This window comes from Tamandua tetradactyla, chromosome 2 (genome assembly GCF_023851605.1).
Source record: "Tamandua tetradactyla isolate mTamTet1 chromosome 2, mTamTet1.pri, whole genome shotgun sequence".
NCBI classification, from domain to species: domain Eukaryota; kingdom Metazoa; phylum Chordata; class Mammalia; order Pilosa; family Myrmecophagidae; genus Tamandua; species Tamandua tetradactyla.
Genome location: NC_135328.1, coordinates 42,485,210 through 42,501,471, shown reverse-complemented (window position 1 = coordinate 42,501,471; position 16,262 = coordinate 42,485,210). Strand labels below are relative to the sequence as shown.

The window sequence follows — 16,262 nt, the reverse complement described above, 5'->3', positions numbered from 1 at the left end:
AATCCACAGAACCTATAAGATAATAAATGTGTCTGGATTTATGGCACAAGTTTTGTGTTAATTTTTTATACTGCAATAGCTAGTAATACAGAGGATTGCTTGGTTCAGTCTATGTAAGCTAAGGCTGTTCAGAGAATAAGATTGGGTTCATTTTTCTTTTCTAAAAGAATGTATTAATTCTGAAGTATTTTACATTATCCCTGTCTTCCAAGAGCAGGAGTCTGAAGACCTCGGTTTTAGTCTTGCTGCCAACTGGCATCAAATCTTAGACCATCCTTCTCTTCTCTGTGTCAGTTTCACCATCTTTAAAATGAGGTCAGAGATTTACAAAAACATTTTTTTTTTGCCACAGAATCCTTTCATCAAATGAAATTGCATAAGACAGCCCAGTGTACAAAACCAGATAAAATTGGAGGGGCTTTAATTGAAATAAAATCGAGTGTAGCTCCCTGTTTGGTTTCCCGAAATTTCCATGGCAGCCCCCAAATCACCTCTGAGGAGTCTTTTCAAGCCTAGTCTTCAAGTCTCTGGCTTATAGTCTGCCTTTAGTTTCAACATTCTGTGTGTTCTAGGGAGATTCTCATTTTTAACAATGCCCTGCAAGTTAGAGTTCTCTTCTGTGACATTTCTGCCTCAAGTCTCCCCCATGTGACGTTCCCAGGACCCAGGGAATACATCCTCAAAGGGCAGGCCACTTCCCTTGGGGGCAGCCCTGTTGGTGCTTCTGCCTCCTGCTGGGCCTGCTTCTGGCATCAAGAGCTCCCCAAAGGTGGGCCTCCCTGGGTTGTATTAGAGCTTCTTAGGTATTTACCTATCATCCTCCCACCTCCCATCTCCCCACTGTCTCCTCCCTAGGTAGAAAGTCACAGCTTCCTTCTCTGGACAAACTCATGTCCTTTATAAAAATAATATCCTTTTGTATCTTGGTGCCTACCCTTGATGTAGTTTTCCTAAGGGTCTGGCTTCTCTAGTTCTGGCTATGACAAGTCGATTCTGCAGAGGGAGGCTACATGTGCTCATACTGTACTGCATGTCTGGCGAGGCTCCTAGGGTTTTACATGTGCCCTGCTATTAGCCACAGCTTCCCCACGCCGCATCTGCAGGCTGACAGTGTGTCAGTAAGAAGTCTTGGCCATCCTTTTTGTCTACCTACGAGATCTGATTTTATTCCTGAACCCATTTCTGGGTGAGGAAATTTAAGGTCTTCTACTCTTCAAAACAGCCTGTTGTCTTAAGTTTCTCACTGGTACTTCACTCATTTGTGTTAAGTATTGCCTTCTTTACCCAACTAACCTTAAAATGTAAACACTCCTGCAAGCAGGTAGCCTGCTCTTTCTAACCCCTTTTCTGTTCTAGACAATGGTGTCAGACCTAAGTTCCACACGGTGCCGTGGAAGCTGCACAGTCCTGGGAGTGAGGCATGGGGAGGAGTCTCTTTCTACCTTCCCAAGTGACTTAATCTTTCTAGACGCAGTTTATACATCTGCAAGATAATATCTAGTTACTGCAAGAATCGGAGGGTGATGCACAGAAAAGTCATTTTAAAGTTTTATAAGTTTATAAATGTATGAGCACTCTCTCTACTTTGTTACAAATGTACCTTGCGTATCAAAGGTACTTCATAAACCACAGAACATACTTCAAAAGCAAGGCGGTGCTGTGTTACTGATCCACTTCCTTTGGGAAAATATCGTTGTATTTCTACAACAATAATTAACCGAGGGTCTAGTAGCTACCAGGAAGTTGGTAGGCTTTGGGGAAGGAGTGGGCATAGCAGACACTGCTCCCTCCCTTCCGCGCTGATGTCCTTGCCTCACTGGTGTGCAGTCTAGTGGGGTGGGAAGGCAACTGCCAGGGAGGTCAATGGGGGCAGCGCAGAGCTCTGTGGACACCTGAAGGAGAAAATTTTATCCCAGAGGTGGCTCTTGCTTATGTATTTCTATGCTTCAGGTCACACTCAGGCTGGTAAAGGGATGCAATGGGGATCAGGGATTGTGCTCATGCAGCTTATAGTCAGTAGAGGAGACATTTGACACACGAATCACACACTGGAATAAATACAGTTTCTGTGAGAGGTGAAAGCTGGAGCGGCAAGTTGGAGACAATAAAAACAGCTGCCCAGCTGAAGAGAAAATCAGGGTTTGAAAGATGAGCTTTTGACTATTTATTAGCTTTGCTGTGTCTGGCGCTCTCTCTCTCTCTCTCTTCAGAAGAACTATGGCGTTGAGCATGACTTGTTTGCCCTAATATTATAGCCAATTTCTCAGGACTTGGGGCTGAGTTCAAGGTCTGACTCCATGAATCATTATCTACCTATTGTCTGGTAAAGTTACTTAAACTTTTTTTACCTCAGGTTCCCCATATGTGAAGTGTGAACAATTATACTTACTGGAAACAATGGTTGGTGATTAAATGGCATAATGTACTGCAGAGTTTTCAGTAAACACAAGCTATTATGCTCATCCCCTAGACCCCTCCAGGAAGAACTTTTTAGACATGTTTGTGTACAAATTGCCAGCAGCCAACCCACCTCCTCTAAAGTAAGAGGCGTCCAGTGATGGATTCTGAGGCAAAGCTGTCTACTTTCAGAGCCTATGAGACAGCCCTAGCTCTTGGCACAGGATTTGAGGAGGGTTAAAGGGCCAACCAAAGCCATCTGAGTTACCATGGTTGCTAATTAAGGATCTATGAACTTAAAATTAAGGAAATTTCAAAACTGTGAGACAACTTGGCATGAAATATATATTTTTTGTTTCCACTCATAAATGGTCTAAAAATACACATGGAATGGGTTCTCCGTTTATGATTTGTCTTCAGCTTGGGCATTTTTTTTCTGTAATGGAGGATCAAAGAGAGCAATGATAGTTTGGACACTAGGCTACTGCTAAAGTTAAGGAGAGGCCAGATACAGGAGACAAGGAAGAAGGAAATGGAAAAAATAAGTCTAGGGTTAAGGGCATAACTGACAAAAGTTACAGCCATCAGGGTTAGAATTTGGTAGGCACAAGAGTTTTTCCCTCTATAAAGCAGTCACAAGGAACAGGCAGCCCCTTTATGGTAGGTGATCCTCCTCCTGTCTTTTGGATTGGATAGGATTGTTCCCTGGAATTTGTAGGAGGTTAGTTTTGCCACACTTTGAGGGGGGTTTCCTCCTTGGAAGGAAGCCTTCATCTAATGTTTCCCACATGTTGAAGGTGTTCATACTGCCCTGGGATAATATTCAAGGGAATTCCCTGAGATCTTCTCAAAGTGAGAAGTTATTGAACCGTTACCCACCTCTATGAGGCTTCCACTGCAATTCTGGCTCAGCACACCTACAGTCATTTGCCCCTTTTCCTGGGATTCACTGTCCTGAAGCTGGAAAACTTTGATTTCATTTTATCTCTCAATCAGCCATTTTAAAACCAGCTGCTCAGTCCTCTATGCACTTAGACTCTTAGGGAGAGGACAGACGGACAGCCTTGCTTTCCCAATGAGAGCTCCAGGGATACCCTTTCAAGCACATCAACATGTGTGCCTACTTTTCTGGAATGAATATCACCAGTAATGACCTGACTGCTACCACTATTTCATCCTTCTATCTCCAGGGACTGAAATTTGAACTTTTCTGTTTCCAGGTAGAGAATTGCACTTCCATGAGCTGACCTCTTCTGAACTCCATGAAAAATGATACATGCAGGGCTATTCTGTAAAATCAATAGACACGCTTGCCATCTTGGCCAATATCCTTAACACTGTCCTGAAAGACACTGGGATTCTACACGAGGTCAGCCCAGCTGGCCTTCAGGAGACAGTATAGTGTAGTGGAAAGAGCAGTAGGGTCTTAGAAAGTTTAGGTTCAAAGCCAACTTGGACCCTGACTTAACATCCTTGGGCCTCAATTTCTCTATCCATAAAATGGAGTTTGTGTTCATAACTTGTCAGAGAGAATAAGTTGATAAACTATAGGTAAAGCCTCCGATCACATATATGATATATAGGCAGCCCTTCAATCGCTTGTTGAAGCATGCATTTGTTTTATAATCATAACAGGATTGTACTTTTAGAGCAAACTAAGCATTTATCTCCTTTTTATTTTTCAAACTGAAGTGACTTCAGGGTGGATGGGCTTATGCTCTAGGCCAACGAGATATCTTATTTCTGTAAGAAAAAAAATGGCTATACGTCTACAGAAATCCAGCAGGAGGGGAGAATAGAATTCTTCGTTCATTGTACCCATTAGAAAGGGGAGAATTAACCGGGACATGTTTTCAATTCTGTCAAATTAAATTCCTTCTCTAAATTCCTTTCTGGTTATATGATCAGGCTACTGCTATATTTACGGGTGGTCACGGTCTGGCTGGAGGGGCAGATTTAGTCAAAAAGCAAGTCCAAGGAGCAGACGTGTTCAAGAAAGGAACACAGCAAAATATGCCCCCGATTTGGTGATTGTGGGCCTGGTATCTCTCTGTCAAATAGGTACAGTCTGCTCCTTATGGACAGGTCGACCTCAGGGACAGGTCGACATACAGAATAGAGAGTGGGTTATACGTACACTTTGGCTATTTTCATAACTAAAATTTTGTTTATCCAGAGGAATGATTATACTTAACTGCTTTAAACTTTCCATGCACATTCCTGAATACCATAATATCTGGGGAATTCTCTTACTCCCTTTACAGTTGGGGACCTAGAGTGGCAGACAATCTTTGGCAGTGTAGGACTGCATCCTGAACGCAACCATCTGACTTTATGATTTTAAACTGCTTTGTGGTGTTCCAGTTTCTGTGGAAATGTCTCTCAGGGGCTGAGAGCCATGGAGGTGAGCTTTTGGTCTCCAAAGCAGAGCAGCCCCACATTTACATGCTTTATATAGGTGAGGTTTTGTCTGAAATTTCATTTAGTGAGTGGCTCCACTGATAAAAATAAATTTGAAAGGCATTTTCTTAGAAAATTAATCTTGGACAAGTCCTTAGGAATTGATAAGCCGGAAAACCAATAAAAGCCTCCCTTTATTAAGCCAGTTACTGTGACAAGGGTTTGCCATATACTATTACATTTGAATGTCCCAAGAGTTCTATTAGGTATGGATTGTCATCCTCTTTGTATGGAGGACAGGATGAAGGCTGGAAGGTTAGAGACTTACAGGGGAGGGGGCTGTGAGTGAGAGATAAGATAGGAAAGTCTAGGCTTTTAAAACAAAGCAGAGAGGAAAAAATCCTTAACAACTATACCGTTAGGCAACACACCTTCTTTCAATCCTCATCTAATTCACACTGTTCTAGCAAACCAGGTAGTGTTCTTATTGGGCATCCTTTCATCCCTCAAACACCATCACCTCACTGAAATGAGCAGGAACAAAGCACAAACCAGGCATCTCCTGCAAAGGACTCAGACACACATGATGCCAGAAAACTTTCCACTCATTTATTTAAACCTGAACAAACTTCTCCCAGGCCTGAGCCAGGCTTGCCGTATGCAGGGCAAGGGGGTAAAATGGCATGGATGGGCAGCAATTTCTATTTCTAAAGTACGTATGGTAAAGCTCCATAAAATAGGGGGGGAAAGTTTTATAAAACCATGAAAAAGAGGCATTCAAGCAGGGCTCCTTGTCTGGCTCTCCCTTCAGATATAAAGCATCTTCAAAGAGTCCCGGGCAACATCATACTTTTATAGCCAGCAGCTTTGGAATTTGCAAATGCCCAAACTCAAAACCTCCTGGTATTCATGAGTCAGATCCTGACAGTTATATCCAGTCTTGGGCTGCTACCCTTTCTCCCAACCTGTGCCAACACAGGCTCTGGGTTATAAAATACAGCCAAGTCTGACCGCCAGCCTGGTGAGACACCTTCAGACAAGGTAAGATAAGAACAGGGAGGCAGAGGGAGGAACACACAAGGAACAATCCAAGATGGGCCAAGTGACTCTCAAACTTCAGGTTCATAGCAGGTTTAGGCAATGACAACGATCATCTAACCTCTCAGTTATCTCTCTTTATACCTCATCTCTCCTCAATGAAAGTTATTGTCCCCATTTTAGAGACTTGGGAACTGAGGCTCAGAGAGTTTAAAGTAATATTCTCAGGGTCACATACACAGAAAGGGAGGGTGGGCATAGATCCCCCCAGCTTTAAAGCTGAGGTCAGCCCCCTTCTAACGCCGATGGGAGAGTGGAGCCCCTGCTCTCTCCAATGTTCACCAGTGGAGATGGAATTTCCCATATCTGAGGGAAGTTGTCCCTCAGGCTTCCTGTGATTAGACACGAGTAGACAGTGGTGATTCTGGAGAAATAAAGGGTGCTACTGGTTCCAAGAACCCCAGATCCACATGCGCACCCAGCCTGGGGTCAGTGAATCAGAAAGTATCCAGGGAAGTCCCAGTACTTTTAAGGATGGAAGCCGGTCTCCAGTAATCCCAGGAGTCACCTTCTCTTTATCATCACCCAACTCTTGTCCATTTCCATGTATCAATCCAAACAGAGAATGGATAAAAACTCGATAAACAGTAAGATAAGGGCTGATAGACGGAGACTTTGGTTCTTCTCTCTATAATCCTCTATCAATCTCCCACCACCTCACCCCACAGGAAAGCTGTAAGAAAACTCCGCTTTCAGAGTCTACTTCCATTATCCTCCAACAAAAAATATCTACAGGTAAATATAGGGAACAGGGCAGTCCCCTGCCCAGCCAAGCAGGGTACTAGGAGAAAGTTCTTACTTTTCTCTGAAGACTGACAGAGATAAAAAAAAAAAAAAAAAAACTTTACTAAAGTATGCAAAGGAAAACTTTACCTTCTGAGTGTGACTATTCATACACATAAAGACCGAAGTGGTGCTAGTAGAGAACAAGGTGCATCGAATCCTAACAACCATTTACCTCATTTTACCAGCAGTGGAGGTAAAGCAAAAGTTTCATAATTATAAAACTACAGCCCATTTGTTTGCAGGAAATCAAACGGTAGATCATAATGATCTTTGGGAATGGGGTTGCAACACACTTACCTTTCCGGAGTGGGTAAACCCTAGATCCTTAAGGGAACCAGCTCCATGGAATAAGTACCTAGAAGTAAGCAGCAGGGAGGCTCCCACATGGGCTGCCTCCCTCCCCAGGGCCACACCACGCTGAGCCTTCTTTGTGCTAGAGGCAGTGAGTGTGGGGGTCTGTGCCGGAGAGACGTGTGACAGTCGGCAGTCTGTGGCCAGTGCGCCAGCTTTGGCTGGCTTATATAGCAGCTCCCTCCTCTGTAATGGGACGCCTCGCCTCCAGACATCCTTTTCCACTTTTTCAGTTGGTGAATTAAAGGAACAGCCCTCCCAGTGGAACAAGGTTAGCTTACGAAAGACACACTCATTCTTTGCTGTCTGCCAGGAAAGGAACCTATTTGCATACAATTTACGGCGAAAGTAGCAACTCCCGCTTCCCCCGCCTCTTGGTCAAGATACGAAGTAGCTGTTTGCGGATTGTGATTTCTGATTTGCTCCCCTGAAGGGTTTTCTAACTGTGGGACAGAAGCAGAGGGAGCCAGAGGGGGCAGAATCAGCAGTTCAGGCTCTAAAAATGCAACCCGGGGCTCGCCTAGGCTCTGGGCAGCAGTTGCTCAGTTGCACCTCAGAGAAAGCAAAAGGATAGAGCTGAGTTCCTGGAAAGAGGAGACAAAAGATCTTAAAAGCCTGGAGCTTTGGGGTTTCTCTGGGCCTGCAGAGGGATAACCCAGAATTATCCCCAGGTGGGGATGGTGCTGGGAGGACACAGATGGGTCCTGGTTTAATTATGTGGGAGCAAGTCATGCCCAGCTGCCTGGAGGTATCATTGTCAGGGTTCCAATGCACTTCCAGGGGGGTGACCCTGTGCTTGAGGCTCTTTTCCAGGATGGGTCACTTGGAGAAGGGTCTCTGAGTGTCTTGCTCTCAGTGCTGAAACGAGTCCACCATAAAGCCTTTCCTTTAAAGGAGAGAGGGAAAAGAAGGTAAGAACTTAATCTTTGACACATAACCCCGCCTTAGCTCTCCAGCCTGCTGTGGATTGGTTCCAAGCTCTGAGTCATGTATTCGCTTGCTGGTTAGCATACATTGAGTATCCGCAGGGCACACTGGCATTTGAGGGAGTGGGGGAAGAGGCCAGGGCATAGCACCCATGCTTGAGGGACTTCTGGGCTTGTTGCAATAGTTTTGTGATGGTGGAGAAAATGAAAGCACCACGTCACCTGTAGCTACCATTGAGCTCTTCTTTATTAAGCACTTATTACGTGCTGCACAAGGTACTTGATGAATCTCACTTCATTACATCCTACAGTCACCATGTGAGATGGATGCGAATGCCCCCTTTTTACAGATGAAAAAACTGGAGTTCAGAGAAGTGACATCACTCCATTGAGGTAATGCACCTAGGAAGTGTTCAGGTGACACTATTGGACTCCATAATTTTTTCCCATTACATATTCTGTCCAGAAATACAGTAAGATGATATTTAAATGATGTTTTAGGCCCTATTATATTGTAACAGCATTTGAATAGAAATCACTTCCATATTTGCATATGGAAAATATAAAATCTTTTTGCACTGTGGAGCTAATTAGGAGGTCTTTGATTTTTTCATTAACCACTGATAATAAAGGTTTCAATTATGCCCCCTTTTTTTAATACTGAAAGATATCATCCCCAGAGCTAGAATTTTTATTGCTGTGGCTCTCAAGTCTTCCCGTCTAAAAGGAGGGATGAGTTTAGGTCATTCATCTCTGCAGTCACTCTGGCTCCATCATTCTAGGATTCTCTGCCTAAGTGACCTTCTCAGACAGCAAGAAAACCCATAAATAGTCATGTCATAAAACAGCTCCTCTGAACTTTTGAACCATTTTGGCTGATTCCAGTGTTGTTGGTTGGTTTAGAAGGGTTTAATGCCGTGCTTTAGCCAAAGCTATTGTAATGGCACAAAGCTGTGTCTTTCCATCAGTAGTAAAAGCTTCTGTGCCTCTTGGGTTGCCAAAATCCACTGAGTTTATGTCCTGGGTAGAGTATAAAATATTGGAATAATATATAATACAGATCGTATGCAATATAAATTATACTTTACATATAATATATAATTGACATATGTTGGTAAATCTCTTTGCATTCTTGAGTTTTACCTGAAGAAATTCAATGTTTCTTCTGTTTTCTGCACTGCCTGTGCCCTATCCTTGCTGAGCTTGACTTCTGGTTGCTGATAAAATACGGCATACAGAATATTTCCTTGACGAAAAGCATTTGGCTGGGAGTGATGATTTTGGCTCTAGTCTGTGCAGCTTCTAATTTTCTTCCTGACTTGAAGCGAGTTACATGAACTTTTGTTTCTTTACAGGATTTCTGATTTTGGACCTCAGTGGTCATCTCATCTTTATTGCTTCCTAGCTATGGCCCCACATAAGGTATTCCACTTGTAGGAACTTTAGTTTTACAATCTTTAGAATAGAGCTAAAACTACTCATGTTGTAGGGATGAAATGTATGAAACGTGTGAAAATGCCTGGCCCAGGATCTAAGCAGATGCTCTTTTTATTTCCTCTTTTACAGTTTCTACATTTACAAAATAGGGAAGAAATAGGGGTCGTCCATCTATCATGTATGAAGATCGGAGTACACAAAACAAATATGAAATGGATGTGAAAGCACACTGTTACTTTAAAGGATCTGACTAAAAGAGGATGGTAAATGTAGATGTTCGAGTTTTCTGAGTTTTGCTGTTCTTGTTAGGTAATAGGGTTGATAATATATCTGGGGGGGAATAGGCAGTTGCAGAAAAAATTGTGGGATAAAATGATGTTTTAAAAAAAGAAAATAAAGGACAGTTTGGGTTGGGGGAAGATAAGGCTAGATATTGGAATTACATGTCATACATAAAATGAAGAATTTAGAGTTAGACAGGAGGAAATATAAGTATGGCAGAATGACAAGACAAACTCAAAGAGAGACAGTAAAACTAGGATAATTCAGAAAAGCACAAAGGAGAAACGAATATGCATCTGTAATGCCATTACCCAGAGCATCCCTGGAAAGAAGAAATTGCACCAAAATGTTTCCAGGAATATTCTGGATAACATCATTACAGATGCTCATTCATTTCTTCTTTGTGCTTTTCCAAATTCTCTTTATTTCTACAATGAGATCATATTTCTTCTGTAATTCAGAAAGCAAACTAGAACATTAAATGTAGTGTGTTTGTGTGTAAATATGTTAGCTTAAATGAGAAAAGAGAGCATGCTAGAAAACTGGGGGATATTATGCCTTCCTCTGGGAATCTCCCATGTCCCCCCACCTTCATGTCCCACAATCACTGATTAGTACTACTATCAGAGGCTTAGCCAACCATGGAGAAAAACAAACCAAATAAGACCAGGCTGGCCCTCAAGGCAGGAAATAGACTAGTGGAGCAGGCAGACAAGAATATTATTATGCATGAAGTCAAAAGCTATCATAGAAGTAGGCTCTGATAACATAGAGATGTGACTGGTTAGCTTTATGTACCCTTAGAAGAGGCTGCTTATAAAAGGAGTTTTCTCTGAAAATCTAGATGGCATCTTATGCTACACTTCTTTTTATGTCATTTCACAGGCATTTCTTAATCAGACCGATCAGCAAACTCAGTCCAGGGTACTAATCACTATCAATAGAGTTTCTGGAAGCCAGGGGACCACTCCTTAACCCTGCCTTTGCCTCCTTCAGGAATCTTCCATCTGTAGAACATCAGTTGGGTCCTGCCCACTCAAAGTATTTGTGGAAGGCAGATGTGAGTCAGCCACAGAAATGATGAACTCACTGAAGTCACCTCTGTGTTTCTGTTGGCGCCCATGTCCCTGAACTGTTTGTCCATGGTCTTTGTCCCTTCCTCTTGGACACTTGGAATCGAGGAAAGAACATGTGATATTTTAGTTCTTGAGTGTGGTGGGGGGTATAGGGCGCAGATGAAGACTTGTTTTCCATCCCTGGACTTTTTGTAGCCTCTCTTGCAGGCAAACAGGTCTTCACACGTCTGTGCTTACCGATTTCTGGACCTTTGCTCATGCTGTGCTGTACGAAAATCTTTGCCTCCATCTCCCCAGAGCCATTCACCATCCAGGTCTGATTCAGTCGCACCTTGGAACTTTTGGATTTTTTCCACAAACAATATTTTCGTGAACTAAAGCATTTTCTAACTCTGCTAAGGCACTGTATTAGTTGCCTAGGGCTGCTATATCAAACGACCACAAACTGGGTGGCTTAAAACCACAGAAATTTATTCTTTCACAGTTCTGGAGACTACAAGTATGGAATCAAGGTGTTGGAAAGCCTGTGTTCCCTCCAAAAGCACGAGGGAAGACTCCTTTCTTACTTCTTCCAGCTTCTGTTGGTCCGAGGCATTTCTTGGCAGCAGAACTTCAATTTCTCCTCGACCTTCACATGGTCATCTTCTCTCTGTGTATCTGCCATCCCCTCCTATTATATTTTTTCCCTCCTATAATAAAGATACTAGTCACCCTGGATTTAGAGCCCACACTAATCCAATATGACCTCATCTTAATCTGCAAAAGTCCTATTTCCAAATAACTTCACATTTATAGGTATTGGAGGTTAGGATGCCACTTATATTTTGGGGAGACATAATTGAACCCAGTACTTATTGTTTCTACACACTATAATTATGTATGTTTATGTCCAGCAGTTCCTACTAGACTCTCAGTTTCCAAGGGACATCTATTTTATTTGTGCCTAGCTTGGAGCCTTTGGTATCGCAGAGGCTCGGTAAAATGTCTTTGAATGAATGAAGTCACGGAGGAATAGGTGAACATCTGACATGCTGTGGTTTATAATCAAATTCTTCCTTTTCACTCAGAGAACATGAGAGAGGAAACTTGATTATCATGTCCGACATACCCATTGCACAACGAGGAAATGATGTCTGGAGCGGGAAAATGACTTATCTGAGAGCACAATGGCTGTTTTCCGTGCAGATGGATGCCATTGTTAAAACTGAGCAACCAAGCCACAGCAGACATTACAACAGAGGATGTTTATGGAATTAATAACCATTTATCCTCCTGCTTGGCAGAAGCACACAACTTGGCATTCGATCTTCTACGCCTGTGTTCTTCTCCCTCCTTGAAGCACTTTTTCCCCCGTGAGTGGGCCGGATGACTGCTTGTAAACACCACCTTCTGCCGGGAGTTCCAGGCCAAAGACTGGTTTTGTTGTTTGTTTGTTTGCAAGTATCATTCAGAAATTGCTGGTAGAGGCTGTGGTTTGGAGGCCATAGGGAGCGTGGGAGTTTGCCTCAGGTGAGATCCTTCTCATTTCCTTGAAGGTTTGTGACATGTAATACTTTTTTTCTTTTTCCAGCTAAATCAGCCAGTGACTGACGTTGGACAGGACTAGCTCTCCCTGAGGAAGATGAAATTCTTTGAGAAGTCTGGCGTCCACTTCCTCATGGAATCCCCTGCTTCCCACCCTGCTCACCCACTTCCTCGCTGCTGCCAACCTCCTCCTTTTGTTCTTGGGATTCATCTAATGTGCAGACTCCCATCCAAAAGTCCCATGTGACTCTGTAATTGCCAAAAATCTCTCCCAAAGCAATTGAGGAGTTCCAGTCCTACACAATGGGCGAGTCATTCCTTTGGATGCGATTCTTCAGTGACTTAAGACATTTGTTTCGTGTCAAGGCCCCCCAACTTTCTGTCTGCGGGTTTTTTGTTCAGGGCCCTTCTTCTCCATCTATTCTCACTTCTTATTGGACAAAGGACAAAAGAGCCCAAAGATCCAACGGAATGAGTGGGGAAACAGACAGAGCTTCCTTGCCTGATGGAATTGGGTAAGTCAGCTACACAGTCAACAGATGAGTAGACTGGCTGGTCAGCATGGCAGAGTGGAAAGTCCTGATGCTGCCATCAAGTTACTGTGTGCCTTCAGTGTCCTGGTTACTGAATGAGTGATTTCTGACATCCTCAATAACCCGAAAAGTTTACGTGAAGAAAAATTTTAAGAAATAATTTAGAGACCTCTGAGCTTTTGCATATTAAATTCCTTGTGCTAGAATGATCGCTCCTCCCACCCCACCTCCACCACTGCTTCATCCACATGGCAGATTGCAATTTTACTTTTCAAGATTTACTTCATGGTACTTCTATTAAGTACTCTACCAAGACAGTTTCCATGATCCACATTCAGAGAAAAGTGTCCCTCCTCCATGCTCATCCAGTTTCCCACTCTTCAGTTTTAGCAGGTTGCACACTGGATGTCTCTTGCTCGCTTACATCACTAGAGGAGGGCTCCTTCAGAGTACGCACTGCCCTTTCATCTGCTGATCAGCGGATCTGTTTACACCACCATCTGTTTATGATTGGCGCCTATGCTGCTTCATCTATTAATTATTTTGAATATCATTCCTGCATATCACAGTTTTTAGACTGGCATACGACCTATAGTAGATTTTGGAGGTAAATGATAAAACTTTCCTGAAACAAATTGTTAGGTGATTATGGCTCTTAATTGTTATTACTGATTTACTAATCCATTTCTCCAGCTGGACTGTGATACCTCCTCCTGGAAAGAACTGTGCTATCCATCCCCACATGCCCAAAGCACTATGAAATCAGTTAATGTTCCCATGAAATGAATGACTAATGAATGACTGGTAGAAAAGGCAGGAAAGGTATTTGAGAAGCAGGCACAACCTTAGGGTCAATTCACCCTGGCCATTTACCAGGTGAATCCTCCTAAGAAAATCATGTCCACTCTCTGAAGTACAGATTCCTCTTTTGTGAGGCTGAGATGAAATTCCCTATCTCCTGTACCTCTCAGAGTTGGCCTGAAGAACACATAAGAGATTGGAAGAGCAAATGCTCAGCAAATGGTGATGCCCTATGCAGAATTTTTGATGATGAAGAATGATGATTTTTTTTTTTCAAAAGTCCAGTCAAAAGCTCACACTTTGTACAGCTGTATCAGGCTTGTGAAAGTATGAGCCCCAGCTGCTATCTGAAGTATTTTTGGGTGCTGTAGGGCTCAGCAGGAGTGGGGGTGAGGGGAAGCAGTTGAAACAACTCAGAGCTGTTTTGCCTGCTAGTATTTTCTAAAGACTCCTTCTTAGCTGGAGGCTGAAGGGAAAGAAGGAGAGTTTTAAAAGGTGAGCATGGACAAAACCAAGTAGATGGTCCAAGAGTTGTGTATTGTCTGCAGAGAGCTGGGGAGGCAGGTTCGGTCATGCTTACTGGTCTGAGCCCAGGCTTCAGTGATGAATATGTGAGTCAAATCTTCTCCAGACTTCATGCAGGTCACAGAGGGAAAACATGGCTTTGAAATTGATGCAGATTGAATTTCTTTGCCTGATTTGCTACAGCTGGGTTAGATATTTGTGAGAACGTGTAATATGTCCCTTTCCTTTTTGCTCTCTTTGGTTTTTCTTATTTTGTGGACAGCAATGAATAACAGTGGTTAACATCTACTGAGCAATTGCTGTGGTTCAGGCACTATTTAAACAATTTACATGTATTAACTTTATAGTCTTCACAATGTACCTATTACGTAAGTATTATTTTTATTTTCATTTTACACATAGGGGTTCTTAGGTACTGAGAGATTAAGTGAATTACCCAGGCCTAATGGGTAATAAATGACAATGAGAGGATCCACACATGGACTCCAGACTCTACTTAATTGCCCAAAGGCAAAGATGGTATTCTTGGACCCAGATGGACCACACGGAGTGATTTTGGACTGTGCATAAAGATCTAATGAGGGCAGGAGGGCATCTGTTGATTGCTTTCTGTACTATGGCGACAAGATGCAGTGGAAAATTTCCATCTGGCTGTGCTAAAGCTGGTTTGTAGGACTACTTGGCTTAGACATGGGTTAGAATCTTAATTCAACCACTCACTGCTAACCTGCTATGAAAAGGAGTGGGCCCTAAAGCTCCTCCACTATAGGTTCCTCATCTGTAAAATGGTACTATTTGGAATTATCCTCAGGATTAAAGGAAACATGCTGTCAAATGTTTACATTGTTGCTTGTCACATTCCAAGTTACCTCAAAAATATGGACATTGCCTATTGTAGGCAAGCAATTTATTCTACTCTGGGCCTTTATTTTTCTCATCTGAAATCGACAGAAAAGATAATCTCAGAGATGTGCTCCAGAAACGTGCCCACTGAAATACAAAGAGTTAATAAAAAAATGTATAAGCACATAAAAATATAGTTCCTTTTGTGACAGCTTATGAGATTTCCAAGTTGATCAAACAGTATAATGGTGATTAGTCAGAATTCTCTAGAGAAATAAAACTAACAGAAGATTTTATATATATATATATATCTTTTAAATAAAAATATATATACACACATATATATGTAATATAATTATATATAAATATTAAGCGATTTATTATAGGAATTGGCTCACATGACTGTAGGAATGGCAAGTCTGAATTCCATATGACACGTTGGAAACTCTGATGAAGCTGACAAAGAGCTTCCTCTAGGAAAAGCTGGCTGGCTGAAGTAGAGATAGAAATTCTTCTTCCTCATTTCTGAAATCCTCAGTTCTGGCTTTAAGATATCCAACTGAGAGGAGAAGTACACTCCCATCATTGCTAAGGGCCATCTCCTTTGATGACTGTAGATGTACTAGGCCATAAATGCAAACAACTGACTAACCATGCAAATTCATCTATGAAATACCCCGACAGTAACAATCAGGCCAGAGCTTGCTTGATCAAACAACTGGACACCATAACCTAGACAAGTTGACTCATGAATGTAAACATCACAGTTGGCCACTCCATTTATTTACACATCCTTCATAAATCCCCCTTCCATCGTGCTATACACATGTACCACACACACCCCAAAAAACACCCCCAAACACAAACACACACTCACCATATACGCATGAGCTCATAATGCATATTTTCCTGAAGAGTTGTTTAGTGTTGGTTTGAAAGGTTATTTTGACTAGGAGAAATAGTATTACTTTCCTTTGAACAGTAGATCAACATCTGCCTGTCCATTCAATAGTGGGCTTTAAGGGACGTATTCGCTCATGATTTTTCATTGTCTTCTGTCTAGAGTCAGCTTGGTATTATCACTTGCCTCAGAACTAGAAGCTTCCTCAGTGGGGCCTAGAGATTGATGAACTGGCTGAGAACCACTTTCCTGCATGCGGAGCGTCACTGGGCCGGCAGCCTCACCTCTTCTCCTTCTCCACCTCATAGCCTTCCAATAGCAGGAAGAAAATAAATCCACTTATATTTGCTGATACTATTACAAAGCATTTATATTATCTCAC

The 16,262-nt window shown here is 42.4% G+C and overlaps 1 protein-coding gene across 9 annotated transcripts in view; it reads right to left on the bottom strand.

Moving 5' to 3' along the window:
- The window catches only part of TNC (tenascin C), a 95,164-nt gene extending 87,773 nt beyond the window's left edge, over positions 1-7,391 (bottom strand). For 2 of the 9 annotated variants that reach the window (XM_077143671.1, XM_077143674.1), the window contains exon 1: positions 6,979-7,382. The gene's annotated coding sequence lies outside the window, so the exon portion shown is untranslated. Of the gene's footprint in view, positions 1-6,978 lie in introns of all 9 variants that reach the window. The other 7 variants (XM_077143698.1, XM_077143658.1, XM_077143663.1 and 4 more) reach the window with 7 other exon arrangements.
- Positions 7,392-16,262: the final 8,871 nt, after the last annotated feature.